The 14,731-nt window shown below is 43.2% G+C and overlaps 1 pseudogene; it reads left to right on the top strand.

Annotated features, from left to right (window-relative positions):
* The window catches only part of LOC149355031 (calsyntenin-1-like), a 149,471-nt pseudogene extending 136,827 nt beyond the window's left edge, over window positions 1–12,644 (top strand).
* The last annotated feature ends 2,087 nt before the right edge of the window (window positions 12,645–14,731 follow it).

The raw sequence follows: 14,731 nt of genomic DNA, 5'->3' as shown, positions 1-14,731 counted from the left end.
TAGTTCTAAAGCACTTTTCACTGCGTTGTTACTGCAGACCACGTTAGGCCTGGTGACACCAAGCAAACAGTGGGCTACCAAAACACCATAGCCATGCGGGTGGCATGTCGCTTTAGGAAGCGCGTCGACAACTTGCATGCATTCTTATTTATTTTTGCGTAGCAAGTGAACATTATGATAACATTTGTTTCCTTTCTGTTGCGAATTGCTAGTACAGGTTTGAGGCAAATGATCAAAATGACGTGTTCCTGTCTTGGTCATACTGTATCGTGTGAAATGTCTTCAAAGATTCAGAGCAGCTATTTTTTTTGCCCATTGTAGAAAGCTTCAATTTCGATGCGCATACATCTCCTACTTATTGCGCAATGAAGCGCACACCGGTGCCATGTTGATGCAAAATGCCTCAGCATGCTTTTGTCACAGTACAAAAACGAGGGCACTGTTGTGATACTCTGAGGAAAAAATTATTAATGGACAGAATACCTGCAGCATTTTTTATTGTACGGCAGTTTTCCGCATGCTCCTGAAAGTCGTATAATCAAGGTATCACTGTTTGTATTGCAGAAAACCACTGCATCCTTAAAAAAGGTGTTTGTTCAGTACACTTTTGTGTTTTGAAACAAATGTATCAAAGGACAAAGACAATTGTGGCCCCTGTATGTTACAGGTGTAAGAAACAGCCATTGTATACGATCTCTCTGGCTGCCTTGTATCTGTTGCTTCTGCTTGGTTAACATAAGTGGCCATGTTGCCCCAAAACTGATATTTAGCTACTTTGATCTGCTAGAGAATAAATTTTTCAGGGCTGCACATTTTATTTATGACCACTATAAAGCTCTCCAGAGTATGAATTTTCTTGCTTTTAAACTTTCTGCAAATCGCACTTCATCAGCATTATCACTGTACTTGTGGCTTCTTGGATCGCTTCCAGGCCAAATTTGGATCGCATTGGCCATAGTCATAGTATGCTTCGGCGTCTGACATAAGGTGGTTGCAATGAAATCGCAGAGCCCGAAGGTCAGTTCAATGTCAAATCTACAGGCTGACTTAAACTCGAGTTTCTGCATTGAATAGAGCCATCGCTCTGAAAGAAGCTCACTATTTTGAATCCCTGCTTTCGTGTCTTCCTCTGCATGGTAAAGTGCTTTTCTGCATTACTGCCGTTACATGCAGGATGACATATGCAAGAAGAAGGATGCAGGCCACGTCTACATTCCATCAAGCATTGGGCCATCAAGTGCAGCACGGCCTTCGCGTGGGCGCTACGAGGAGTACGTCCCTGAGGCCGTCAACCGGACAGCACGGCATCAGCAGTCAACTGTAGATTATGTCCCAACATACATCCAGACGCCAAAGAGGGAGATCAACGCCGATGTATCAACAACAACTTACTCCTCACAGCAGCCCGACGATAGGAGCACCGCTGAAGGCTCCCTTTCTGGCAGAACTTCCGGTGTGGAGCAGGAAATTTGGAATCCCAGGTATCCAGGTTCTCGGCAAACACAGTTCTAGGCATTCCCTCAGAAGCTGTGAGCGTCCTCTGTGGTGTCTTGTTGCATGAACTGAACTTGTGGAGATGTACTCCACTCAGCGCCGGGTGTCAGCCTTCCTGTCCTGATGCACTGATTGCTGAGAATGTGTGCGATTTAGTGCACGGTGGCACTAAGGATGTGTACTCTTAACTTTTCGAAGGGAGAGGTAATTTATTTACAAATGGAGGCAGTAAGGTCAGCCTGAGACATGATCCTCTGGCCTGCTGCTATGCTGTGCGGAAACAGAGCGGAAAGGAAGTGGGTTATGATGGACAGCCGTAATAGATGGAGGAGAGGTATAAACATATGAAACTGTATTGGCTGGTGGGCCTGCCCACAGATGTCAGTTTTCATCTGTGCTGTGTAAGGGTAGTATTAAAGTCAGAACAGCCTGCAAAGCATTGCGAGCGTCTAGCCAAGCACACTATGAGGCTTTCTGTCATAAAAAAATTGTTAGAGATCAATGTGTTACCTGCATTGCAGAAATGCATAAGCATTGGCGATACCTTATCGATACCTAATCGATACCACAATTAATTGTCGTACTTAATCAAGTTACATCAATTGCCCATCTGAGTTTTCGAACTTCGTGCTGCGCTTCGTTTTCAAATTTGGCTTCACGCACTGCTCCGCCCACACTTCCGGTCACGTGGTGCCACACTTCCAGCGTTTTCAAATTTGGCGGCAGTTTTGCTCTGGTCCCGCCCACTTTTTGGACATGTCTGGTTCTAATTAATTAACTAATTAACCAGCCTCAACTCCCAATTTCCTGCACGAGATTTTTTGATGCTCTATCCAATGGTACCATTCTTATTAACATAAACCCATTCGTTCGGACGTATTCGTGCGGACAAGCTCATGATGACACGAAACCGCAAACGTAACCATACAATGCTTATGCATTTGTAACATAACAGTGCAACAGATGCACACATGCGCACAAGGAAAGCAAACTGGGCACTGTGAAATGAGATGCGCTTCATTTGTACTAATGTGAGCAGGTGAGTACGTAAATGTCACATTAAAAAAATTGTAAGCCAATGACAGGAAAGCACATGATGTGAGAGTCGGTCTCTCGTACGGGCGCGCACTTTGTTATGCCATTGAAAGCAGGCTCATAGCCACTAAAAGTATTTGTGACACTTGATCACGCTGTCCCATAAGGTAGTTCGACAATTGGGCAGTTTAGGCAAGTGGCTGTGACACAGCTTAAAATTATAGCGCAATCCAAAAAGTGCCTGTGTGCTGCGCGATGTCAGTGCGCGTTAAATAGTCCGGAGCCTCCTCCACTACGGCATCCTTCATCGCCCACGTGTAGCTTTGGGATGTTAAACCACTTGCCGTACTGTGTGTGCCCAGGTGAGGATAGTGAGAATGACAGTAGCATTTGTGTCTCTCTGGTCTTTCTCATGCCCACATCTCGGGTTGTGCTATAACATATATATATATATATATATACATACAGTAAAACTTCCTGTATGCAGTGAAACCTCCCAGTTCACACACACAGAATCGCATGCAATACGAATGTTTTATAGAGTTGCTCTATTTTTCTTCCGGTCCATAAATTTCCGAGAAGTAGTTAAAAAAATTTTGGTCGTATAATACACTTAGCAACCTATTGTACATGTGCAAACATATGAGTGGGCAGAACTCATGGGGGCGGGCATGACATGGAATAGCTGGAATGCAACTGCGGTCTCCCAACCGGACGTATTTCCGTCGAAGATGTTCTTGCTCGGGACTCAGTTTTGTTTCTCTCAAGACTTAGCTTGTCACCGTAAAACAATTTTGCTGCACAATCAAATTGACGGCATTGTTCCGAGATCGAGCTTAATATCATCCTGGTATGGGTGTTGCAAGCAATGGTGTTACTGTAGTCCCAGTCAAAAAAACCATTGAGATTTCCATTTGGAACCAGTTGATTTTTGGGCATCATTGGAACCAATTGGCTAGAAACCAATTGGAGAGACCAATTGGTTCCAGTTGGCTTTTGAGCCAATTGGTTCCAATTGTGTCTGAAAACCAATTGGTCCCAATGGTTTTTTTTTGACTGGGTAGTGCCAATCAACATTTTTCTACGGAATTGAAATTAACATGCTTTTATGGAAATCAAAGCCAACAGACACACATGCATCACACACAAGCAACACTGCACATTCAGGCACTAGTAGCATACATTAGCTCAATATGTACATCCAGAGAACACACTTCTGCTCCAACTTATATACCCAATTTATTAGGCTCTCATGCTGGGGCCACTGGTTCTTGCCCACTGAGCGCAGTTATTTAATTTAATTTCAGCTCCAGTGGTGGTGTACGTGATGAGTACAATTTATTAGGCTAAGCTGCTGATAGCTCTTATTGTAAGTACCATATTAGTTCTCCCTTTTTCGTCAAACATGCAAACATTCATTGGATAAATTGGGTGCAGTTCGGCGGACCAATTGGATGCAATGGGTAAGATCAATTGGGCTCACCAATTGGAAACCCAAATGGTCCAATTGGATGGTCCGAATGGACTATCCAATTGGAAACCCAAACGGTCCAATTGGATAGTCCATTTGGACCTTCCAATTGGAACACCATTCCAATTGAAACCCATTGGAAATCCAATTGGTTCCAATGGTTTTTTTTGACTGGGGTACATTGTGCCTTTGTGACATACTATCAAATGAGTTAAGATTATACGATGATGAGGCTGACTTACATTTTTCAATAGTCCTGACACTGAAGTGTATGTTAATAATATATCTGAACATCCCAGCACTGTTTCACTGCTGGGGATCTGCATGCATAGTGCAGCAAAGGTCCCTAGTAGCACAGTATGTTACTGCAACGTTGCAACAACATTGCCAATGTTGTACTATGTTGCGCTAACATTCTTCAACATTAGATAATGTTGCTGCAATGTTACCAAGCAACATACTGATAACGTTGCCCTAAAGTGGTCTTTTCACATTGCAGCAATATTGTCAAATGATGAATAAATGTTGAACCACATACGATGGCATTGCTATAACATTCATGCTATAGGTTAATTGTCTGCCCTATTGGGCTATTTCTGAAGCCTGAATAGAAAAGCCGGTACCAGATCACTTCTCCTCACCATGACAGTATTAATTACTTTATTTATTTATTAATTTTTACTTCGAGGGCAAGTTTGCATGTGGTGTTGTGTATGCGAATGGTGAGCAGTGCAAGTGTACTTGCACTCTGTGACACTAATGTAGAAAGATATATTTCTATCTAAAATATTTTTAAAGAGCTGGAATTGCTTTGTTTTTCAATTAAACACGCAGACAAAATTAAAACTGCCGAAGAAATTTAGTTCTGGTTTCACTGACGCCCCGCAGTCTAATGGCCATGGAGATCACCATCACAAATCCAAATCCAAACCACGGCCGCGCCGAGAGCCAATCCTGCGATGCGCGCTCATCGGAGAACCCGCGTTATGGTGGCTACCTTTCCCTCATTAAAATTCCTTTCTCTCTTTTGTTCTTTTAGTACAGTTTTTTTTGTGGTCGCCGTGCCCGCGCTGCTGTGTTTCGTTGTGGTTTCACTGGAATTCAGCTGAAACAACAAAGGTTTGCCCAGAGGATGACCTCAATGGTGAGTGATTTCTAACTTCCATTGTTGTGCTGCGACTTCTGTTGGTTGTCACAAAGCCAGTAGTGTATATATGTTACCCATGCCCTTCGTGATAGTTCGATAAAGTGCTACATTCGTTGTATCATGAAGAGAATGAAGTGTTCGCTAAGCGAAGTGTCCATTCGGCAACGACGCCGAAGAACAGCAGAGGCTGTTCACGGCGAACTATAAAACTGTTTGGCAGTTGTTAGGCTCGATAATGGTCATGGCAGCAGACTGTACGCAACAGGAGCAGAACGGTATCAAGATGCCTTTTGATCGCATAATGTTATTTTATCCTCTTTATCAGCGCCAGGCGAGGACGCAGTTGAAAGCCGCAGTTCTCCCTTGTCGGATTTTAGCACCGCTAGCAGCATCTGTGGCATAGAAAGTGCAACGTAAGAGTTGTCGCGGATTTCTGACAGTGAGGAGTTGGTGGTTTATGAAGTTAGGATGACACTTGAGTCTGGTGCCGCTACTCAATGCCTAGAGCACGACTTGCGCGTGTGGGCAATTAATAGCCCGCTTTTCACCTGCATTCCCTGCTTAAAGTGCTGAAGCCAGAGTTACCCACGGATGCTAGAAAATTACTAAAGACGGAGAGGCATACTGATATCACCAGCAGTGATGACCGATGGTCATTACCACTACTTTGGAATTTTTCGTTCTCTGGAAGAACATGTTGTGCATGTTCCTTAACGTGCACTTTGTACGAGGGCATTACACCAGTTCTCATGCATTATACTGAAATATAGAATAAATCCAGCGGCATTCTAAGCAAGGAACCAGAATTTATTCTTTCACTCGAAACTGACGCTGCTGCATCATGCCAGTAGTTTAGTCTTTGCCTTCTCATTCCCAATCAGATGTATACTCTTATAACCAACATTTATGGGACTGTGCAGCGATTTGCGCCAAGGGTAAGAAAAGTGAAATATTCATTGGTATTCAATCATCCTTCATCATCATCAGCCGGACTATACCCACTGCAGGGCGACAGCCTCTCCCATATTCCCCAAATTAGCCCTTTCCTGTGTTAGCTGCATCCACTTGGCCCCTGCACCCATCATAAGTTTGTGATCTAGCTTATGTAGCCCCGGAAGAATCGGCCGTTAGCAACTTTGCCTTTCAAATTGTGCACAGCAGTGAGGCTGAAAAAGACTATAGGCTGGGCCTGCCCTCTTCGCTCGGTTTACTTTGTCGGCCACCTGCCATGGCACAATTGAGGGAAGACAAAGGGAGTGATGTGCAACCACTTCCAGCTGGCTACGCCTTCATCTACAAATGCCCCTGTGGTTTTAAGCAATTGAATGGTCGTCCCCATGGCTGACACCAGTAGGTCTGCTTGTAAGGCAGGATTCAAGCGAGACAGCAGCACTGGCCATTGCTGTGAGGTGCGGGAATGGGAATTTCTGTTTGTAAATTATTTGCTTGCTTTTGAGGAAATTAGGTGGCATGGATAGTCGATATGTTTTATGTAATGAATGCATTTTTAGCCACTTTCAGAAGAATTTGTTGCTCAGGCTGTTAAAATATGCTCGCGGTGCCAGGGAAGGGCATTTTTTTTCACTGTTTTGGTTTGAGCCAAGTGGCTGGACATAAGTTCTTTAAACAGAGCTGTCCAATGTCTGTGTTCCTTGAGGAGTGTAGAAGATTTGTTATTAGACGTGTATGCTTATATTAGGACATTTTTGGTTCTTTTTTTTTGCAGGGATGCAGCTTCGCTTGTGACATCATGAATTAGAAGAGACCATCATCGTGAGCAGCTGGAGGCTACCAGAAGACAAGCATATTTTAGACGTGCTAAATTGTTCAGGCAAACGTTGACAGTACTTTAAATTTGTAGTTTTCCAGTGCAACGGTGCATGACCAAAGAAGGGAAGAAGGATACCTGAAGAAAACAGCGCAGCAACAGGGACAAGAGAGAAGATGAGACAGGTGCTGACTAGCAACTGAAGGTTTATTGGAAAGGAGCGCATAAAGTATACTCTCTTCACAACCAAGAGTGCACATGAGCTGCGCGAATAACACTGATAACCTGTCAACTTCAGTCATGTTGGTCAGGATACAATAGTTCACAGTCATGAACAAGGAGGGACGGTCGTTCATGACTGTGAACTGTTGAATCTTGACCACCATGACTGAAGTTGATAGCTTATCAGTGTTGTTAGCGCAGCTCATGCGCGCTCTTGGTTGTAAAGTGAGCATATTTTATGCGTTCTTTTTCAATAAACTTTCAGTTGTTAGTCAGCGCCTGTCCCATCTTCTCTCTTGTGCCTGTTGCTGCGCTGTTTTCTTCAAGTATGTACCAACTTGCCGTTTTACTGAAGTTGGGAAGAAGGATAAAACACAGCGCTCACTGACAACTGGTTATTTAACGGTGCAGACACTGCTTAAATGCCCTCAGACCAGCCCAGCAGGAAAAAAACAAACTTATCACACCTTTATCATAAAAAGTATGAAAGAAACATATCTGCATTATATGATACAATTGAATTATTGCTCGAACATTGTGAACCAGCTTTTTTAATATGATGCATCTCTGTCGCTTCACATGTGGTTTGTGGTCTGCTTCTGCTAAGGATCTTTACACTTGAAAATCTCTGTACAATCACTGCAGTGCTTGACAAATTTGGAACCTGTCCTCATTCTTTAGATCTCTTGCATGCAGATTGCATTCACGGGCCTGTAGCATTTTGCCTCCATCGAAATGCAACCACCGCGGCCAGGATAGAACCCGTGTCTTAACAGGCCAGCAGCCGAGCACCATAACCACTGAACCACCGCGGCGGCTCATGTATCTGTGTGTGTGTTTCGTAGGGCTGGAAAACTGCACTTAAATCAGTGATGTTAACCAGCCCAACAACTAACTCTGCTATTCATAATACCTCTGCTCTTTGTTTCTGAATGTCCAACTAGGTTGCACTGCTACTTTGTTTATTTGTTGCAATTTTGTGCACAAAATGAATGTGTTATATTTGGGAAATACAAAGTCCAGGTGGCATGTTTTCAAGGTGTGCTATTGTTGTGTAAATAGTTTACTCAAGTGTTTTGTATTTATAACATGCCAGTTGAGAGGTGTGTGCACATTTTCATGCTATGGTAATGTGCCTAGTAACTGTTTAAAATATTAGCTGTGTTTCTTGTTCCTGAGTAGCTCACATGTGCACTGTTTTTTTTAGATTTGTTGCAAGTTTCTTTATAAAGTAATTGAATAAATCATATCTCTGAAAATGTAAGCCCATGTGTTGCATTTTTCAAGCTATGCCAATGTGTTTGTGTAAATGTTGAGTGTATTATAAGTCTGCTTCCTTTTTCTAAATTATATTTCTGTCTATTTAAATAAATCAGTCTAATTGTCAGAATGACCATGTCACGGAATCTTGTTGCATCTAAACGATAGGAGCACTGGTAGAGAGGTGATGAATGTTACATTTAAGGATTTATTTAGAGTAAGTGGTCTGCAAAGTATGGAAAAACAATGTGTTGTGCAATGCAGTCTTGTATTTGTATTCTATAGCAAGCACCGCATTACTGTGTAGCAAGGAGTAATGCTCACTTGCTCGTTCTTGTGACCTTAAGCTGCTGTAACCATTCTGGTATGACGATGCCATTGTACACAGTTTAGCCTTTCAAGAGATCACTTTATTGAGCAGCAGCCATTATTGGTCGCTGAAACATTTCAGTAATTTAGAATGCTGTCTGAATGTTTCTGAAACATTATGACAGCATTGCAGCAATATTGCAGTAACATTGCCGTGGGAATGTTGCATGTGTGCGAATAAAAAGTTGTATCAACATTACGAAAATGTTGTCGCAATGTTGCATTAATATTGTCTCCAGAAGTTGCTTTAACATTGACTGAAAGTTGATGTAACATTGGAGCAATATTGTCTCAACGTTGTCTTATGTATGTTGCGTTAACGTGGCAAAAAGAGGACGCTAGCCACGTTAAGGCAATGTTAGAAGCTAACGTTGTGGCCACACTGAGGCAACAAAGCGTGCTACTAGGGGTGATGCTGTATGGCATTTTCCTGTCAAAGTGCTCACATAGATTTACCAGATGAAACACCTACTATGTATGCACTTTTAAACCTGTGTTAACCAGGCATCACTTAGTGGATGGTGAAATATTTAATGAGAGAAATGCACCATTTTGTGCCAAATAAACAGCACATTAAACATGTCTTTTTATTTTTATTGTGCTAACACCTTGCGATCATTCTTGTGAATCTCAGGGCGAAATAAGCGTTTCGTGCTCAGTTGCTAAAGTTGTATCTTGAGAAATATTTTCCTCTAGGCCGGAACTAAAATAAGGTTCTGCACATTGACCCATTTAGTATGCTTAGTGGGACCAGAAGTCACTACAGGTTGATGAGCGTTTTCAAATCTTTGGTGCAAAATTGGTGATAAGCAGCGCCACTGTTTTCTAATCCTATGATGTAAAGCCAACTCTGCTTCCTAAATTCAGCTGGTCGTGCAGAGCCTAGCCACATGCATGCCTTGGTGTGCCTTTGAAGCGTGCTGTAGGTCACTGAACAGGCAGAATACAGCAGCCACTACGTTGACTTCACGCACATGCAGCAAAGAACAACAAGATGGAATTCCATTTCCGCAGCTATTGATGGGCCTGTATGTGTTGAGGGAGTGTACGGAATCTCCTGATGTGCTCTCCTTCCTGCATCGCTGCTAGGAGTGGCTTGACATTCCCCCTGCTGATTCACAGGCTGCAGGAATGGCAAGTGGCAGATATTTATGTGGCCTCTTAATCGCTGTCAGCACCATGAATTCTACCAGTAAATAGAGTTGGTTTCCATGGCCTGTGGCAGACGGTGTGTCCTAGGCTCAGTGATCTGGCTTCATGGCAGATGTCTTCCTTGCTGTGTATCGGGGACTGAGATCTGGATGTCGTTAGAGAAGGTATTGTCACATAGTTTGACTTGCATACATCGAAAGGCCCAACTGCTTTTTTCTAGTTCCATACAAAGAAGGTGCTCATGTAATAGTGAGATTTTCAAGAAAGTGGATGCCTTGCTATGGCCTAGGTCTTTTCTGCTTTCTTGAATAAGATAAGGTGGAACAGGGCTGATTTCACATCCCCAGCACTTACTGTGCCAGACCTTGCAGATGCAATGTCAGGATCTCGGGTTGCTGTTTGTGCAACCGAAACAAGCTCCATTAAAGGTCACTGGCAGCCACACGAACACAGACTGATTGGACACTGGCACTGTTTTGTTTTGGAGGCAGGTATTCACAGTGTTTGCTGCTCAGCGTGGTCAACTGCACAGCGAAATTTGAAGTATTCTTACTCCTAGGGTTGTCACTCTTTGTGCATTAAAGAAAGTTCTGCCTGTTGGTTTGAGCTGGTATTTTTTGTGATACCTTTGGAATGCATCGTTCCTTTGAGGCTTGGAAGGCTTGGAAGAACAGACTAGCTGTGAGAGCTGTTATTGGCGCATGCGCGGTACTGTTATGGCTTGTAATGCTCTCATTAGCACCAGATAACATTAAGCTGCCGACTGCAAGCATTTCATGCTTGTGCATCTGCCATTAGCAACAAGAATGGAAATTCTTTCCTTGTGATTGCATGTTTCTGGCCACTCTTTTCATAGTGTTCTTCCAGGAAGTGACCTCTGATTTCGAGCAGCAAAGTCACAGTGGCAGCTCGGGACCAGGACACCCTCGATGATCTCGTGTTCCGTGTGGCCTATGTCAATTTGCGCGACTTCCCCACACCTGGTCGTCATACTGTTCTTGTGGCCACTACTGTCATATAAGTATTTTGTCGATATCCAAATTGTATGTCAAATAGGTACGCAGGGGAAGTCTGCAGGTATTCAGGGATAATCCATGGATATCCGGAATCGGTGCCTTCTTGATGTCCAGTATGTGCACGGGAGATGTGGGTTTTTGGGAACACTAGATGTTTTTTCTGAAGCCAAAATTTTGCAGTTGGTGCATGTAGTTTGAAAATATATTGGATCTTTTAATCAAACTACATAAATACATGTTCACTGTGCTGTTCTTTTTGAGTTCAGCCAGTATGGGGCGCAAACATATTTCAAACATTTCTCATTGGCTGGCATGCCATATAGAGCTCACCCAGCAGAAGGCCTCATGGGCCTGCAAACAGTCCAAAGGTGGCAGTAGATAACTTGCACATTGCACCTGGTTTTAGCTCGCAAGCTGTGCTTAGTCTAGGTAAAGTGTTGCAGTTAATCAAGTTAATCAGAACTTCTCTTGAACAGCAGCTAGGTCATTGTAGACTAGGACAGCACATCAGAGGCCCTAAATGGAGCCTAGTCATTGCATGTTAAAGGAACATTGTTATTCTGTACTGAAATGAAGGCATTTCGAATTTGATGCGCTTCTTGAGTGCTGTTAATTTCATTCTTTGATGTTTTCACTATGGATTGAATATTAGCATCGGAGCAGAGGAAGATAAACACGTGATATTTCTCTAACTATGGCAGCAGTGCTGTACAGCCACTGCCTTTTCTGCATTTAGCATTCTCCATTCTGGACCACAGAGGAGAGAAAATGGCAAAAAGACTAATTGTCACTTTCACGTACGTCGCAAGCGAAGTGGCTCATTCCAACACATATTAATGGGGTTCTAAAATACATTGAGCCAGCTTCACAGTAGTGTCAAATGCCCAAGTAAGGGTGAAGTACCTAACTTTTCATGCAGAAAATGCACACGTGGTCATGTGTTTTGTAACATAAATGGTGTTGACGCTGTTCCTGTGACTGCAGCACACACAGTTGTCAAGTGCTGGCAAAGACATTCAGCACTTTGTCTTCCTCTGACTGCAGACAAGCAATGCTATTTCCTGATTAATGCACTATGTGGCAAAGCCAACTTAGTGACTTTTGAAAGCGGTCTATTCTAGAGCACATGCTGTATATATCTGCTTGTCTGTTTTGTGGTCAATACTGTAGTGAGGTGCAGTGCCGGAAGGGTGAACTCCGTGACACAAATCGTGCACTTGCATGCGCCCCACACACATCTCTTATTGTGTTAATTCCTCTCATGTAATGCTGCACATTTTGTGCATTGTGTGGACCACTGGGAATAAGCTTTTCCTTCAGGGTAGCCTTGCTGCGTTCCATGAGATTATTGGCATGTTTCTCTGACGTGTTCTCTCTGTACGAAGTGCGGACTCTTCTCATAGCATTGGTTCTAATTTTTTTTTTATCGTCATTCCTCCCCCTCCGCCCCCCCCCCCCCATTGCAGCAATGGAAAAGCACAGGAGGTTCCGCCTGTGGAGTCATGGGTAACCATCTTGAATGCTGAACTGCCAAGCATCACCATTAATGGCACACCCAACCTGGCACGCGAGTACGAGCCTTCCAAGCAGGGCATCGAGTTGTTTGCCTCAGTCTTCATCTCGGTTGGCCCCGAGCATCCCACCACTACACAGGCCAGCACGGCTTCATCCTTCTCGAAGGTAGCAACAATGGAACTCTCTGCATCCTGAAGGCTGCTAAGGTATTCAGTCTTAAAGCCAGCTGCATGACTTATTGCATGCACAAGAAGAGGTCACTTTGCATTGGAATTTTTTACCGAAAGGAGTCGGCAAACAAGCACGTCACAGGCGTCTGGCATGAAGCTAGCACAGTACATGTGTAGCTTGTCTCTTGTAAAACATTGTCACTTATAAACAGTCTATAGGTCTTGCACACTCCATGTTTCAAAGAAAAGAGTGCCAGTTAAATAATGATTTTAGATTTTGTATATTATTGCACCACTTGGCACAGTCATGTGCCTTCCATACCAACAAAATGGGCTGACATATCAGAGACTGCTGCTTAGGTGTCAACGAACCTGTCCAATTGGCAATTCTTTTTAACTTGAGAAGCAAGTACCACACAGAATCAAGGTAAACACCATTGCAACTGCCATGAGCAAGTGCCTTTAGCACCACTGCATCTACTGCTTTCATATTTCTTCCCTGTATAAATTAACCTGACAGAACTCTTGACCAATAAACTTGACAGAACTCTTCACCTTTACTGAGACCAGTCGTGCAGAAGGATCAACTGCACACTCTTAAGGGGGTCATAATATGGTCTACCAACAAGTCATGCTTTTACATTGCAGCTACTAGCCACGACATTATTATGCATACTTAAAAAAGAAGTAGAGCCCTATGTGCGCACATACGTACACATTTCGGCTTTACATTCCGTTGTTTTGTACCTGTCGTTTAATGCTGTTTTTTTCGGCATCGCTCTGTCCTGCATACTTACCGGTTAAGTTCCTTCTTTTCCGCCTTGGTAAGTGAACCCTCCTATATAAGTATTTAAATACATATATAGCTCTTTCTGTTGTCTAATTTTCTCAGGCGCTCTTCATATAATATTTTACTTTGAGCTTCCCGTGCTTCGAATGATGTCCAGCCCATATCCCCTGTACTGCTTCATTAGTGGATTCGCCATGGGCCCCTAGTGCTAATCTTCCAACAGCTCTCTGATTTGCGTCTAATCTCGACTTAACTTCTCCCCTTAACCCCTTAACTGTTTCGGACGAGCAGCGCTCGTCCTTGCCAAGCCGTCCCCAAACCGTTATGGACGACTGTAGCTCGTCCTCGCTGAACAGGTTCTACCCTTAAGCGTTTCGTACGAACAGTGCTCGTGTGTGGCTTAGATGGCATTTTGCTTGACAGATGGCAGCACTGATCTGTTAATTTCGTTTTCTTCTACCACATAAACGTTTTTTTCCTTATGGCAACTTGGGTTCTAAAAATGGCATCCGGCAGAGGCGACGCGTGTTTTGCTGAGCTGTCTTCTTGGAAAAGACGCTTTTCTTTATCTCCATCTTTTTCACACGATGGTGATTCAGACACCGAAGTGTGCATTGTTTCAGGCAGTGAGGATGACAGTGATGACGTTGTGCTGATCAGTTCTTCTGATAAAGAGAGGACAGCTCAGAAGCAAACTTCACGAGTGCACGTCAGTGGATGAAGATCGACGTCAGCAACATCCCTATGCAAGCCCCTCGGTTTCCTTTTATGGCAGTTCCCGGTTAGACCACCATACGCTTGCCTGATGACTTGCTTGAATATATTTATCGCTTATTACCAGCAGTAAGTTGGTTTTCTGTATTGTGAGTATTAACGAATTTGAATGTGCTAATTTGACTTCGTGTTTGCTTCAAATATTTTTTTAAAGATCGAATGCATGCTTTTTATTCCAATAATAATCGAAATCAGGAATAAAAGAAATAAGCAGTTTTGTTAAGAAATTCATTCATATAACAAAACGGTGAAGGGGTTAAGCACAGAATCACATTTCCGAAAGGAAGACCTGGCGCCATTATTCCTTTCCAAATGCATACCACTTAGTACTATATTTGTTGTACATCCATAATGCTCCATGTTTCATTATTTCGGCATCCCTTAAGCCTTTAACCCTTAGAGACTGCTCGTGCTTTTCTGTGCATATCTGTCCTTTGTTTATACATATCCCAATTTATTTATGTCCGCATGCTCAGTGTACTTTATGGCCTTGTATTAACCCAGCCGAAAAAAAACCATTGGGTTCCAATTGGAAATTGCCACTTGGA

The sequence above is a fragment of the Amblyomma mixtum genome, chromosome 3 (assembly GCF_055824585.1).
Source record: "Amblyomma mixtum isolate Tamu chromosome 3, ASM5582458v1, whole genome shotgun sequence".
Taxonomy (NCBI): domain Eukaryota; kingdom Metazoa; phylum Arthropoda; class Arachnida; order Ixodida; family Ixodidae; genus Amblyomma; species Amblyomma mixtum.
The sequence above is the reverse complement of the archived record's forward strand: the minus strand, read 5'-3'. Positions and strand labels throughout refer to the sequence as shown.